The sequence below is a fragment of the Podarcis vaucheri genome (genome assembly GCF_965113315.1).
Source record: "Podarcis vaucheri genome assembly, chromosome: W".
NCBI classification, from domain to species: Eukaryota; Metazoa; Chordata; class Lepidosauria; order Squamata; family Lacertidae; genus Podarcis; species Podarcis vaucheri.
In genome coordinates this window covers 11,028,477-11,041,999 of record NC_138757.1, presented here as the reverse complement: position 1 = coordinate 11,041,999, position 13,523 = coordinate 11,028,477, and the positions used below count along the sequence as shown (strand labels likewise).

At 41.7% G+C, this 13,523-nt stretch overlaps 1 protein-coding gene across 1 annotated transcript in view; it reads left to right on the top strand.

The window, feature by feature from the left end:
* Positions 1–476: 476 nt before the first annotated feature.
* The window catches only part of LOC309523255 (uncharacterized protein), a gene marked incomplete at its 3' end in the record, with an annotated part of 579,053 nt that continues 566,006 nt past the window's right edge, over positions 477–13,523 (top strand). Inside the window, exon 1 of the mRNA XM_082207041.1 lies at positions 477–605. The remainder of the gene's footprint in view (positions 606–13,523) is intronic.

Below are 13,523 nucleotides of genomic sequence, written 5' to 3'. Positions count from 1 at the left end.
CAGAATGTGTGTCAGAGTGTTCGTGAGGGGTTAGTTGTGCTGAAATACTGTCCCTCAACCAAGAACCTCGCTGATGTGGCAGAATTCGAGATCAGGGAGAAGAGTCGGTGAAAGAAGACTGGAAGAAATTCAAAGACTACTTACAGAAACATTGTAAAATTAATGAATGTTAGAAGGATGTTGGATAGAAACTAAGCGGTTTCCAGCTGTAATGTTTTAAGAGATATGAAAAAAAAGAGGTTTTACAAATGGGTAAAAGTTTAATGGTAAGGATTTGCTGAACTAACAAATCGAACTGGAATACAAAGAAGGGAGGTATGAGGAGGTCCGAGGAAATAAGTGTATGGAAGTTATGTTATTGAAAATTAATGTGTGTTTTTAACTGGTTTTTATTTTGTATGTTTATTTTTCTTTTTTCTTGTTATATCTTAAAAACTTTTAATAAATATCTTTTAAAAAAACAAAAGAACAAGAACCTCGCTGATGGTTTCATGAAACCGTTAACCTTCCAGAGACATGAGGAGTTTGTGAAGGTCTGTGTTTGGGGTGAGCATTGTTGCTTGTTTCCCCCAGATGCAGGGCAAGAGGGGGTGTGGAGTTTGGTGGTTATAGGGTTAAACTCCTTGGTGTCTTGTATCTGAGAGGGGCCTTTACGCAGGGCCGTGCTCCACAGTCTTTGTCTTTGAGTTGGTTTCAGTTTTAAGCAGAGAGAGGCTGCAGACAGGCGCTGCAGACAGTCTCTGTGTGCTTTCAGCACAGGAAAGATGCCGGAAAGTTCCGATGGTGTACAGATGATTTACTGCTGTAAATAAACACTTTAGAGATAGCAAAGAACTTTTTTTTATAAGATGTTTATTAAGATTTTTTAAAGTATAACAACAAAAAAGATATAAACAAAAAAAAATACAAAATAAAAATAGTTAAAAGAACACACAGATTTTCCATTACTTGTTTTCCTTTAGCTTGTTTCCAGAACCTCCTCATACCTCCCTTTTTTGTATCCCACTTCCATCTGTTGATTCAGCAAATCCTTACCCTCTTTAATTATCCTAATCTTAATCTTAAAAATCATAGCATTAAATTTTCACCTATTTATAACCCTTTTTTCTTATTCCCTTAAAGCATTACAGCTGGAAACCACTTAATTTCTATCCAATATCATTCTAACATTCATTAATTTTACAATATTTCTGTAAGTAATCTTTAAATTTCTTCCAATCTTCTTCCACCGACCCTTCTCCCTGGTCTCGGATTCTGCCGGTCATTTCTGCTAGTTCCATATAGTCCATCAGCTTCATCTGCCATTCTTCCAAAGTGGGTAAATCTTGTGTCTTCCAATACTTTGCAATGAGTATTCTTGCTGCTGTTGTAGCATACATAAAAAAAGTTCTGTCCTTCTTTGGCACCAATTGGCCGACTATACCTAGGAGAAAGGCCTCTGGTTTCTTCAAGAAGGTATATTTAAATACCTTTTTCAGTTCATTATATATCATTTCCCAGAAAGCCTTAATCCTTGGGCACGTCCACCAAAGGTGAAAGAATGTACCTTCAGTTTCTTTACATTTCCAACATTTGTTATCGGGCAGATGATAGATTTTTGCAAGCTTGACTGGTGTCATGTACCACCTGTATATCATTTTCATAATATTCTCTCTTAGGGCATTGCATGCCGTAAACTTCATACCTGTGGTCCATAACTGTTCCCAGTCAGCAAACATAATATTATGTCCAACATCTTGTGCCCATTTGATCCTGACAGATTTCACCGTTTCATCCTGAGTATTCCATTTCAACAGCAAGTTATACAGTCTTGACAAATTCTTAGTTTTGGGTTCTAACAGTTCTGTCTCTAGTTTTGATTTTTCCACCCGGAAGCCAGTTTTCTTATCCAAATTGTATGCCTCCATTATCTGATAATAATGAAGCCAATCTCTCACTTTATTTTTTAATTTCTCAAAACTCTGCAATTTCAATTTGTCTCCTTCTTGTTCCAAAATTTCCCAATATTTCGGCCACTTGGCCTCCATATTGAGCTTTTTCTGTGCTTTTGCTTCCATCGGTGACAACCACCTTGGGTTTTTATTTTCCAATAAATCCTTGTATCTTATCCAAACATTAAACAATGCTTTCCTGACAATATGATTCTTAAATGCTTTATGTGCTTTAACCTTATCATACCACAGATATGCATGCCATCCAAATACATTGTTAAAACCTTCTAAGTCCAAAATATCTGTGTTTTCAATAAGTAGCCATTCTTTCAACCAGCAAAAGGCTGCTGATTCATAATAAAGTTTAAAGTCTGGCAGGGCAAATCCACCCCTTTCCTTTGCATCAGTTAATATCTTAAATTTTATTCTGGGCTTCTTGCCCTGCCAGACAAATCTAGAGATATCTCTCTGCCACTTCTTGAAACAGTCCATCTTGTCCACAATTTGCAATGTTTGAAACAAAAACAGCATTCTAGGCAATACATTCATTTTTATCACAGTGAAAGCTTCAAATTTGACCAAATTTCTAAATCTTTTTTCACATCCGTCCAACATTTTTCATAATTATCTTTTAAAAAGTTCCCATTTTTAGCTGTCATATTAATCCCCAGGTATTTCACATTCTTAACCACAGTCAAACCTGTCTCATTCTGAAACCTCTCTCTTTCAATCGGTGTTAAGTTTTTCTCTAAAACCTTAGTTTTTAACTTATTCAGTTTACCGTATTTTTCGCCCTATAGGACGCACTTTTCCCCCTCAAAAATGAAGGGGAAATGTGTGTGCGTCCTATGGGGCGAATGCAGGCTTCCGGCTGGAGAGGTTGTGCGTGGCTAAAGAGAATGCCAAGACAGCCAACGGGATGGATCCCGCTGGCTGTCTTGGCTTCTTTGCTCTTTGGGGCTGGGGCGGGGGAATAAATTTTTTCCCTTTATTCCCCCCCCCAAAAAAAACTAGGTGCACCCTATGGTCCGGTGCGCCCTATAGAGCGAAAAATACGGTACCTTGCTCCACCCAGAGGGCGCAAGTGGACCAACCAGGTCTGCATGGACTAGCTGGTAGGGTTTGGAAGCCTGACTGCTAGACACCTTGCCTTTTTGAGCAACCTTCACCTTCTCCTCTGCACAAGATACACATTTCATGTGAAACTTACAGGGCTTGATGTTCAAACCCTGAACCAACCCAGGCATCTTGGCGAGTGCCTGCCAAGACATGTGACCAAATTTTTGGTGCTCCTCGTGAATACATCCTGCATGAAGAACTTTGTTAGTTTGTGCAACACAACAAGATTCAACATTAGACACATCAACACCATTCTCATCATAAGTTATACAGAACAAGCCATCTATAAACTTTGCATGCAAAATGTCCTCTTTGCCTTTCCTGATGACACAGACGCTCTTCTTGAAGGAAATCTCAAAGCCACGCCCAGTCAGCTGTGGGACGCTGAGCAAATTGTCTGCAGAATCTGGAACATAAAGTACGTCACTAATGGTCATGTGCAGACTTGCCAGTCTCACTGTCCCGACTCCTGTGATTCGCAACGTCTTTCCATCAGCCTGTTGAATCTCCCCATCTTGAGACGTGAAGGAGATAAACAGGTGCCACTTTGCACACATGTGCCTTGTGGCTCCTGAATCGATGACAAATTTTCCTTTGGCTTTTGGAGAAGCAGAGCCAGCAAACGAAACCTTGTTTTCCATCGGCTTGGGCTGCTGCTTGCCCCCCTGCTCCTGGCCATCAAATTTGCCTTTGGTGAAGCAGTGCCAGCAAACAAAACCTTATTTTCCCCTGGCCTGGGCTTTCCACCCCCCCTCCTGCTTTTGGCCATCTGCCGGCTTCTTCTTTTGTTTACATTTCTCCTTCCGGCCTCTGCAAAGACGACCTTGGCTCTCATGGGAAACAGAGCTCTCAGCTGCCGACTCATTGGCTCCCCCTGGAGGCTGGAATGCTGCCTTGGATGACATCACATTCAGCTCCCCCTGCAGTTTGCAACCGGTGCCCTCGGCATCCCTGCAGTCACTCTCAATCAGGGAAACAGCCAGGACCTCCAACGCAGTCAAACTCTGTGCTGGGAAGGCTGCCAGATGGGCTACTTTCAAAGCATTCCACATCTGACCTGCTTTCGTGTTGCCAGCCAGTGTTACAATTTCCTCCAGAGAGATGGACAAGACAATCACTTCTATGGCCCTTGAATCCTCAGCCCTCCATCTATCTGTCAGAGGAACTGGAGGGGCTTCACACACTGTATGCCAGACTCCAAGCTGTCGCAACAGGCCCTCACACCACCTTGCCCAGGTCTCATAATTGTGGCCATTTAGCTTTGGAACCCCATCTGAGGCTTGTAAAAGCTCCATTCCAGGTTTTACTTGAGCCGTGAGCCTTTTTCACTTCAAAAACTCCTTATCTTGGCAACTCATAAATCATGAGGCCTTCTGGCTCGTCTCCCAGGCTAATTTGCCTGCTGGACTTCAAAGACTCTGCCGCGGCAACAGAAAAGTCTTGCTTTTCCCCACATACCTCTCACAGTCTTCAGCAATCTTACTCTCCTGTAAGTGCCGTAAATCTGGGCCCGAAACCTGTTGTTGGGATACTGCCAGGGAGACATAGGCCATCATGCCTCCACATTGTCTCCCAGTCTCCCATGGAAACGGTATCAGTCAATTAGCGACACGAGCCTCGGAAATAGCTGTCCACATTCCAGGACTCATGCACGCCCTTTTTGCAGAGTTTCCACAATGAAAGATTCACCCAGGAGAGCATATTCTACAGATTTATTCAACGTTGGTCAGAACAAAGGAAAAACATGACTGCCTGGCTTCAAGTCAGGCAACAGAGTGAAACAAAAGCTATATACAAAACAGAAACTTCCTGTGAGCAGGAAGTACGCAGGCTTGTGACACACAACAGCCTGCTCCCTTTTTAAGGTGGAACAGAAATATCCTAACAGATGCATCATAGATGGTATATGTCATCAGATAGGTTGGCAAAAATGAAAAAAATGGGTGATAATAAGTGTTGGAGGCGTTGCTTATTATCGGGTGATAATAAGTGTTGGAGGCGTTGCTTTCTCTGAAGCCTGGAGAGTGAGAGGGGTCAGTGCGCAGCAATCAGGGGGCAGTTGGGTCATTCGTTCATTCGTTGGTTCAGTATGGCGTACGTTCGAGAGTGCTCCATCTCTCCCATTGGTGCGGCTGCCCTCCGTCCATCAGCTCCCTTCGTCCCCCCACCCCGTTCCATCCGACCGTGACCTCAGATCAGACGTGGCGACCCGCTGAATTTAAGCATATTAGTCAGGGGAGAAAAAGAAACTAACCAGGGACTTCCGGGTTGGTGCCTCCGGTAATGGCAGAATTCCTCTGATCGGGAGGAATTTGCCCCGTGGGAATTTGGGTCTGGCCGCCACGGCGAAGGCGGAGACCCGCAAAAAATCACAGGCGGGAGAAGCCTGTGAACGTGGGATTCGGCGGGCACCTTTTGCACCTCCCCTACTCGCGGGGAAACCCGGTTTAGGGGATCCGGAGCGACGTGAGGTGAGTGGCGCGGTGCTTCAAATCGTCTGCTTCTTCCACAGAGCGAAGCCGCATAGCTGTTGTCGGAGAGCGCTGACTTTTTCCTGTGGACAATTTGACTTTAAAGTAATTACCCATGAGTAGAGCTGAAGCGGGAGAATTGGATTTTTAAACGTTTAATTTGGTATCGTAACGGGGAGGTTCAAAACAGGAGGTGCGCCTTCCCCTTTTGTAAATAGACTGAAGCAATGAGGCTGCAAGCTGAAGTCTTGGAAAGCCTTTTGTAAAAGACTAAATTTTCATCGGTAAAGAACATTAACCCCCCCTTGGAGGCAGGAGAAGAGGGGGGGGAGTAGTGGACTGAGTATGCCTGCAGGAGAGAGCAAAGAGAGTTAAAATACCGCCGCTCTGACCCTAGGAACGGGCTGCTAGCATGACTGACGTCTTTTGGAATGTTCATTGACAGTGTTTAGAACGTTCATTGACAGCTAGCATAAGAGAAATACATTGTTTCTACTGTCTCCAGCTGCCTTTAAAAAGGAGTAAAAGTAACTGAAAACTGAAACTAACTGGATTGTTTGAACTGTGTTTAAAAGAGGACAATACTGACTAATATAAATAGAAACTGTTTCCCCCTAGTGGAAGCCTTTGAAACTGGTTGCTTTACAAGAGCTGGGCTAGGGGAATTTCCAGCTGCAAGATAAAAAAACTGTGAGACTCTGGGACTGACCTTGAATCTTTTAAGTGTTATGGCAAATGGAAAGGAAAAAACAGACCAGTCAACTGCTGAAAAAACATTAAGGTCTGGGAGGACTTGGCAGCAAACCAGGAGAGGCTCAACACCAGGCCTCCCTGCTTCTTCTGCTGCTGCTTCTGCACCAGTACATGCAAAACCAAGAGGAATGTCGACAGAAGAGGCCTTAGCGGTTGCATTAAATAAGATAAATGATTCATTGGAACAGCTTAATAAGAAAGCAGATGCGACAAATGCGAAAGTGGATGCTGCAACTATTAAAATTGACTTAAATACAGAAAGTATAAATAATCTGAGACAAAAGGTGAATACCAATACAGAAACCATCCAGAAATTGATACAGGAATCTACTTTGATACGGCAAACTGCGGAGGAAGCCAGGGAGAAAGCCGTTGCTGCTGAATGTAAAGTAACACAACTGGAGAGAGAGAGAGTCCCAGCCCTACAGAGGCAACTTGATGAACATAAGTTGACGCTTGCTATGATTGAACTTAAAGAAAAACAGACGAGGACTTCCGGGGTGGCGCCTCCGGTGATGGCGGACTCCCTCTGAACTGGAGGGACAAGCTCCGCAAGAAACGGGTCTTTCCCACTGCGGCGTAGCGGGGACCCTTTTGAAAATCACAGGTGGATGAAGCCTGTGACCGTGGGACTCGGCGGGCACCTTTAGCGCCCCCCCAACCCACTAAGGAACCCAGAAACGGGCTCCGAAGTGAAGAGGGGGAAGTGGCGCTGTGCTGTGAGTCGACTGCTTTTTCTGCGGAGCGAAGCCGCACAGCCGTTGCCGGAGAGTGCTGCCTTTTTCCTGGGACAATCTGGCATTGAAATAACCAACCGTGAGTACTGGAACGCTAAATAACTGGATTTTAAACAAGTATTGGCGAAATAAAAGGAACTTGGACTCTAAAATTTACCCTAATTTGGTACTGAAATGGAAAGGGGTAAACAGGAAGTCACCCTTCCGTTTTCTTGTAGTTATTACAAAGCAAAGACAAAGTAAACTAGAGCCTTAAAAATCACTTTTAAAGGATCGTCTGTCACCATTCAAAACTGCGGAACCCCCCTTCGGAAGCAGGAAAAGAAGGGGGATTGTTACTGAGTTGTTTAAACCTGCGGAAACAAAGTTAAAGCAAAGTATCTTTCCACTGTCCTGACCCTGGAGCGGGGTGTCAGATTTGGCGTTTGAAGCTCATTGACCAGAAATAAATGCTTTGACAGATAGTCAAAAGGAGGGAAACATTGTGATTCCATTGTTTCCTTTCACTTTTTTTAAAAAGGACAAATATGGACAGAATATCTTTAAAGAAGAAACTTTGTCGCTATTGTGCTTAAGGAAAAGAACAATCAGAAGTTTCTCCCCCTAGAGGGGAACTATGAAATTGTAACTAAATCCTGGGAACATGCGGCTGTTTACTGATTACAACTGTGGGAAAGAGTTTGGTGACCTTGCAGGACAATGCCTTCAGAAGCACTGTTGGGTGCTTTCTGTAACATAAGTGCCCTATTGGACCAGTTAAGCCAGAAGATGGATTTTATGATAAAGCCGTTAGTGCCTTTGATCAGGCAGTGGAAAATTATATGGAGCCCATTCAGGAACCAAAACAGGAGTGTGTCATGACAGAACAACAGAAAGAGGAGGACCCTGCTGAATCTGGGACGCCAGGGACGGAGGGACTCTCGGCCCAGCAGGAAAGTGAGCCTTTGGATTTGGCTAATGAACTCGGAAAGAACCAGACTTGGAAAGATAAAGTTTGGACTGAACTGGAAATGGGGGATTGGATTGGCCACCCTATGCAGGGATGTTTGGACTTTCTGAGTCTGGAAATGGGTCGTCAGAGGTTTGGAGTTGTTGGGATTTCCAATTTTGGAGGGAATCTGAAATATGCTCTAAAACATCATCTGGAGCTCAGTTTGGTCTATGAGAAAGGGGCTGATTTGGTGAAAAGGGTCAAAAACACTACAAAGCCGGAGTTCCCGCGAGTGAAAGGAAAATATGAAGAAGAGCTGCGAAAGGGACATGGAAGAGATTTGAAGGCCTCGGATATTAGGGTACCAGGTTAATGTGCCAGACTAAAGGGAAACAGAAAGGACTGACAAGACCGGGACCAGGGGGAGGGGACACTGGAAGAAGATTGGATTGCTTTTATTCTATTGTATTTTCTGTTCTGTATTATTATTATTAGAAATGTCTGATGAATGTTGGGAAAATGCTGAAATGAAAGTACTTGGCTCTTGTTAAAATGTTTAAAGAATATGGTAAAAAGGTAATGGTTATGAGAAGGTGGTAAAAAAGATTTAAGTTTTAAGCTTTAAGATTATTTTCATAAGATAAAACGAGAATAGAGTAAGGTAATGTAATGATTAAATACTATGAATCATGGATTTAAGTTTTAAGCATCAAGGATTTTTATAAGATAGGATGATAATAGAGTAAGGTAAAGTAATGACAGAATATTATGAACTTTGAAAAGGATTTGCTGTGACAATTATTAATCAAGATACAAGAGATGGGAGGAGGAGGAGGTCGTGGAAAGAAGGTAATGGAAATTGGAGAATTTGAAAAGGATGGTTTTATTTTTGGTTTTTTTTCTTATGTTTTTGTCCCCCCCCCCTTTTTTGTAATGTTGTCTTTTTGTGTGTGCGTATTTTTTGTTAAAAAAACATTCTTCTGTCTCAATAAATATCATTAAAAAAAAATTAAAGAAAAACAGACGAATTTGAGGATCAGAGCTCTACCTGAATTGGAGAAGGAAAGCTTGACAGACTTTCTCACACAGGAATTTGCTGACTTTTGGGGCTTGGACTTGGGTCAAGAAGAGTTTAGAATTGTGAGGGCCTTCAGACTTGGAAGAGGAGGGAAAAAAGAGAAGAATAGAATAAGAGACTGTTTGATCACCCTTCGAACTAAAGAAGAGAGAGATAGAATCTTGGGTTGGCACTACCAGAAGAACCTAGAAGTACAACAGTCAAGAGTGGAAATTTTAAAAGACGTCCCGAAATATCTTTTGGATCTTAGGCCTAACTACGGAGATATTGTTGCCCTGCTGAGAAGGAATAAAATCATCTTTAGGTGGGAGTTTCCCCAAGGTCTATCTTTCAGTTTCAAAGGAAGGAAAATAAAAATAAGATCAGTAGAAGATAAATTAAAGTTTTTGTAGAAATACGAAGAAGATCTGCAGAAGGAACTTGGAAAAGAGCCAAGAGCATCGGATAGAGGACTAGAGCAAAGAGCATCGGATAGAAGACCACCAAACAGGGGAATATTGGATATATCAGCATTATCCTTTGGATTGGATCTCCCAGTGAACGTGTCACCACCACCACCAACAGAAGAAGAGCAAGCATTGGGTGCAGTTGGAGGAATATCTTTTTTTAAAATATAAGATATTTATGAAGATTTTTTAACATATTACAGTAAAAATGGAAAAAGAAAAAGAAAAATGCAAAATAAAAACAATTAAAAACATATTAATTTTCCGTTTCTTATTTTCCTTAAGCTTATTTCCCCGGACCTCCTCATACCTCCCTTTTTTGTATTCCACTTAAATTTATTAGTTCAGCAAATCCTTACCATTAAGCTTTTACCCATTTATAAGCCTTTTTTTCATATTCTCTCAAAGCATTACAGCTAGAAACCACTTGATTTCTATCCAACATCATTCTAACATTAATTAATTTTACAATATTTCTGTAAGTAATCTTTAAATTTCTTCCAATCTTCTTCCACCGACTCTTCTTCCTGGTCCCGGATTCTGCCAGTCATTTCTGCCAATTCCATATAGTCTATCACCTTCATCTGCCATTCTTCCAAAGTGGGTAGATCTTGTGTCTTCCAATACTTTGGAATGAGAATTCTTCTTTAACACCAATTGGCCGACTATGCCCAGGAGAAAGGCCTCTGGTTTCTTCAAGAAGGTATACTTAAATACATTTATCAATTCATTATATATCATTTCCCAGAAAGCCTTAATCCTTGGGCACGTCCACCAGAGGTGAAAGAATGTACCTTCAGTTTCTTTACATTTCCAACATTTGTTATCGGGCAGATGATAGATTTTTGCAAGCTTGACTGGGGTCATGTACCACCTGTATATCATTTTCATAATATTCTCTCTTAGGGCATTACATGCCGTAAATTTCATACCTGTGGTCCACAACTGTTCCCAGTCAGCAAACATAATGTTATGTCCCACGTCTTGTGCCCATTTAATCATAGCAGATTTGACCGTTTCATCCTGAGTATTCCATTTCAACAGCAAGTTATACATTCTTGACAAGTTCTTAGTTTTGGGTTCTAACAGTTCTGTTTCTAATTTTGACTTTTCCACCTGGAAGCCAATTTTCTTATCCAAATTGTATGCCTTCATTATCTGATAGTAATGAAGCCAATCTCTCACTTTGTTTTTTAATTTTTCAAAGCTCTGCAATTTCAATTTGTCTCCTTCTTGTTCCAAAATTTCCCAATAAGTCGGCCATTTGGCCTCCATATTGAGCCTTTTCAGAGCTTTTGCTTCCATTGGTGACAGCCACCTTGGGGTTTTATTTTCCAATAAATCCTTATATCTTATCCAAACATTAAACAATGCTTTCCTGACAATATGATTTTTGAATGCTTTATGTGCTTTAACCTTTTGGTTTAATCTGTGGGAGTACGGCCCCTGATGTTCCAGATGCTCCAGATGTTGAACCCCTTCGCTGCTGCGCAGCATCTATCCAGTATTTTCTGCCAGACCTAGTGATTTTTTTCCTGCGACAGCTCTATCTTCCCTTTCCCATCTGCCATAACAGTCTCATAAAAATTCAAGGTCGCTCCCACAGTTAGAAGTTTGTTTTGAAGTGGAATTTTCCTCTAAGCCAGTTGTTATTGTAACAATGTCCAGCTTCCTCTAGGGGGACACAGTATCAGCCAGAACTTGCAACTTTTAAGGACAAAAATGGTCTTTATAAGTCCCCCAATTCACTTAAAGACAACAGTTTCAATGCACTCAAACAGTTACTTTCAAACCAGGAGAAGTCCAGAAACACTGTATCTCTTTTACAAAATTAGCTGTCAAAGATAGGCTTTCCACTGTGCGGCTTTCCTTATCTAGGGGCAGTCCATTCCCAGGTTTTAGACAGTGGATTTTAGCTTCCTTTCCCCTTCTTTTTTGCAGGTAAATTCAACTCAATCTTTCCCCCCTCCTCTCCTGCAATCCGGAGGGGAGACCACTTTCCAGATGTTGAGATTTAGCTCTTTTTTCAAGCGACTTTCTATGTTTCCGCATTACAGTCTCTTTGCTTTGATCTGTTTACAATAAAGGAAGGCAGACTTCCTGGTTGTGCCTTCCCGCTCAGTACCGAATTAGCTGTTTTTTCCTTTTAAATCCAATTTTAATCCTACTCACGGGTAGTTGTTTTCAGAGAACAATTGTCCCAGGAGAAAGGCAGCGCTCTCCGGTAACAGCTTCGCGGCTTCGCTCCACGGAAGAAGCAATTGGCTCACAGCACCACGCCACCCCCACTCCGCTCCGGAGCCCGTTGCCGAGCTCCTTTTGCAATTGGGGAGGCGCAAATGGTGCCCGCTGAGTCCCACGGTCACAGGCTTCCCCCGCCTGTGATTTTTTTAAAGGGTCCCCGCTGCGCCGTAGCGGTAAGACCCAAATTCCGTAGAGCCGGTTCAGTTGGAGGAATATCAGTGTAATTACATGATGGCGTTGCAGGTTTCGAGCTGGAATGTGAATGGATTGAATTCTCCAGAAAAAAGGCGGAGAGTCTTTCATTTATTGAAAAAAGAACATTTGGACTTGATTTGTTTACAAGAAACACATGTGATAAGGCTACACAGGAAGATATTGAGTAATAAAAGACTGGGCCAAGAATTTATCTCATCAGATAAAGTTAAAAAAGAGGAGTGGTCCTTTATGCAAAGGAGAGCCTATCATCGAAATTCATATTCAAAGATGACCAAGGAAGATTTGTTGCAATTGAAATTCAATCACAAGGAGAGAAATTCCTGATTGTAGGTATTTACGCACCAAATGAAGGAAAATCGGAGTTTTTAAAGAAGCTACAAGAGACTCTGATGGATTATATGGACTATAATATTATCTTGATGGGAGATATGAATGGAGTGGTGTCTATAAATATGGACAAGGCACAGAGACAGGTAGTCACCAAAGATGGTAGACTACCAAAAACCTTTTTTGACATGACTGAAAGTATGGACTTAGTTGACATTTGGAGAATGAAGAACCCTCTGGGAAGAGAGGGAACTTTCTTCTCTGAGGCTAAAATGACACGGACAAGAATTGATCAAATCTGGGTAACCAGGGAATTGGTTCCGAAGATCAGCAAAGTGGAGATTTGCCCCAAAACCTGTTCTGACCATAATGCTGTGAAGATGGAAATGAAATTGATGCCAATTGGCTCCTTTAGATGGAGGATGAACGATACTTTGTTCAGGAATGAAGAGGTGACTAAGAAGGCCCAAAAAACTCTAAGAGATTATTTTGAGATAAACATGAATACTACAGTGGAAAAAAGAGTAATTTGGGACGCAAGCAAAGCGGTTATGAGAGGATTCCTAATACAACAGAACGCAATTAAGAAGAGAACTCAGAATGAAAAAAATGATAAAATCCTGGGGAAAATAAAGGAAGGAGAGAAGAAACAGAGAGCAAAACCAAAGTCACAGGAGATTCTGAAAGAGATAAAGTTATACCAAGCACAATATACGAAGCTGACGAATCAGGAAATAGAATGGAAGATTAAACAGATGAGGCAAAAGACATTTGAATCGGCAAATAAGTGTGGAAAATTGTTGGCCTGGCAAATGAAAAAAAGACAAAAACTCAATGCTATTACGAATTTGGAAGTGGAAGGAAAGAATATACAGAACCCAGTGGAGATCAGGAAGTGTTTTCAGAGGTATTTCAAGCAACTTTATACACAGGAGAAGCAGAAAGAAATGGACATTGATCGATTTTTGAAAATAAATGAACTACACAAAATCTCTCAGGAAAAACAGCTAATGTTGAATTATAAAATAACGGATCAGGAGGTGGAAGGGGCCATCCAGAATATGCAATTAGGTAAATCTCCAGGACCAGATGATTTGACTTCAAGATATTACAGATGTTTGAAAGAATGGTTAATACAACCATTGAAGGAAGTCTGCAATGAAATATTGGAAGGGAGAAAGGCACCAGAGTTGTGGAAGGAAGCTTACATTACACTCATACCGAAAACAGAGACTGAAAAGACACAGCTCAAGAACTACCGCCCTATATC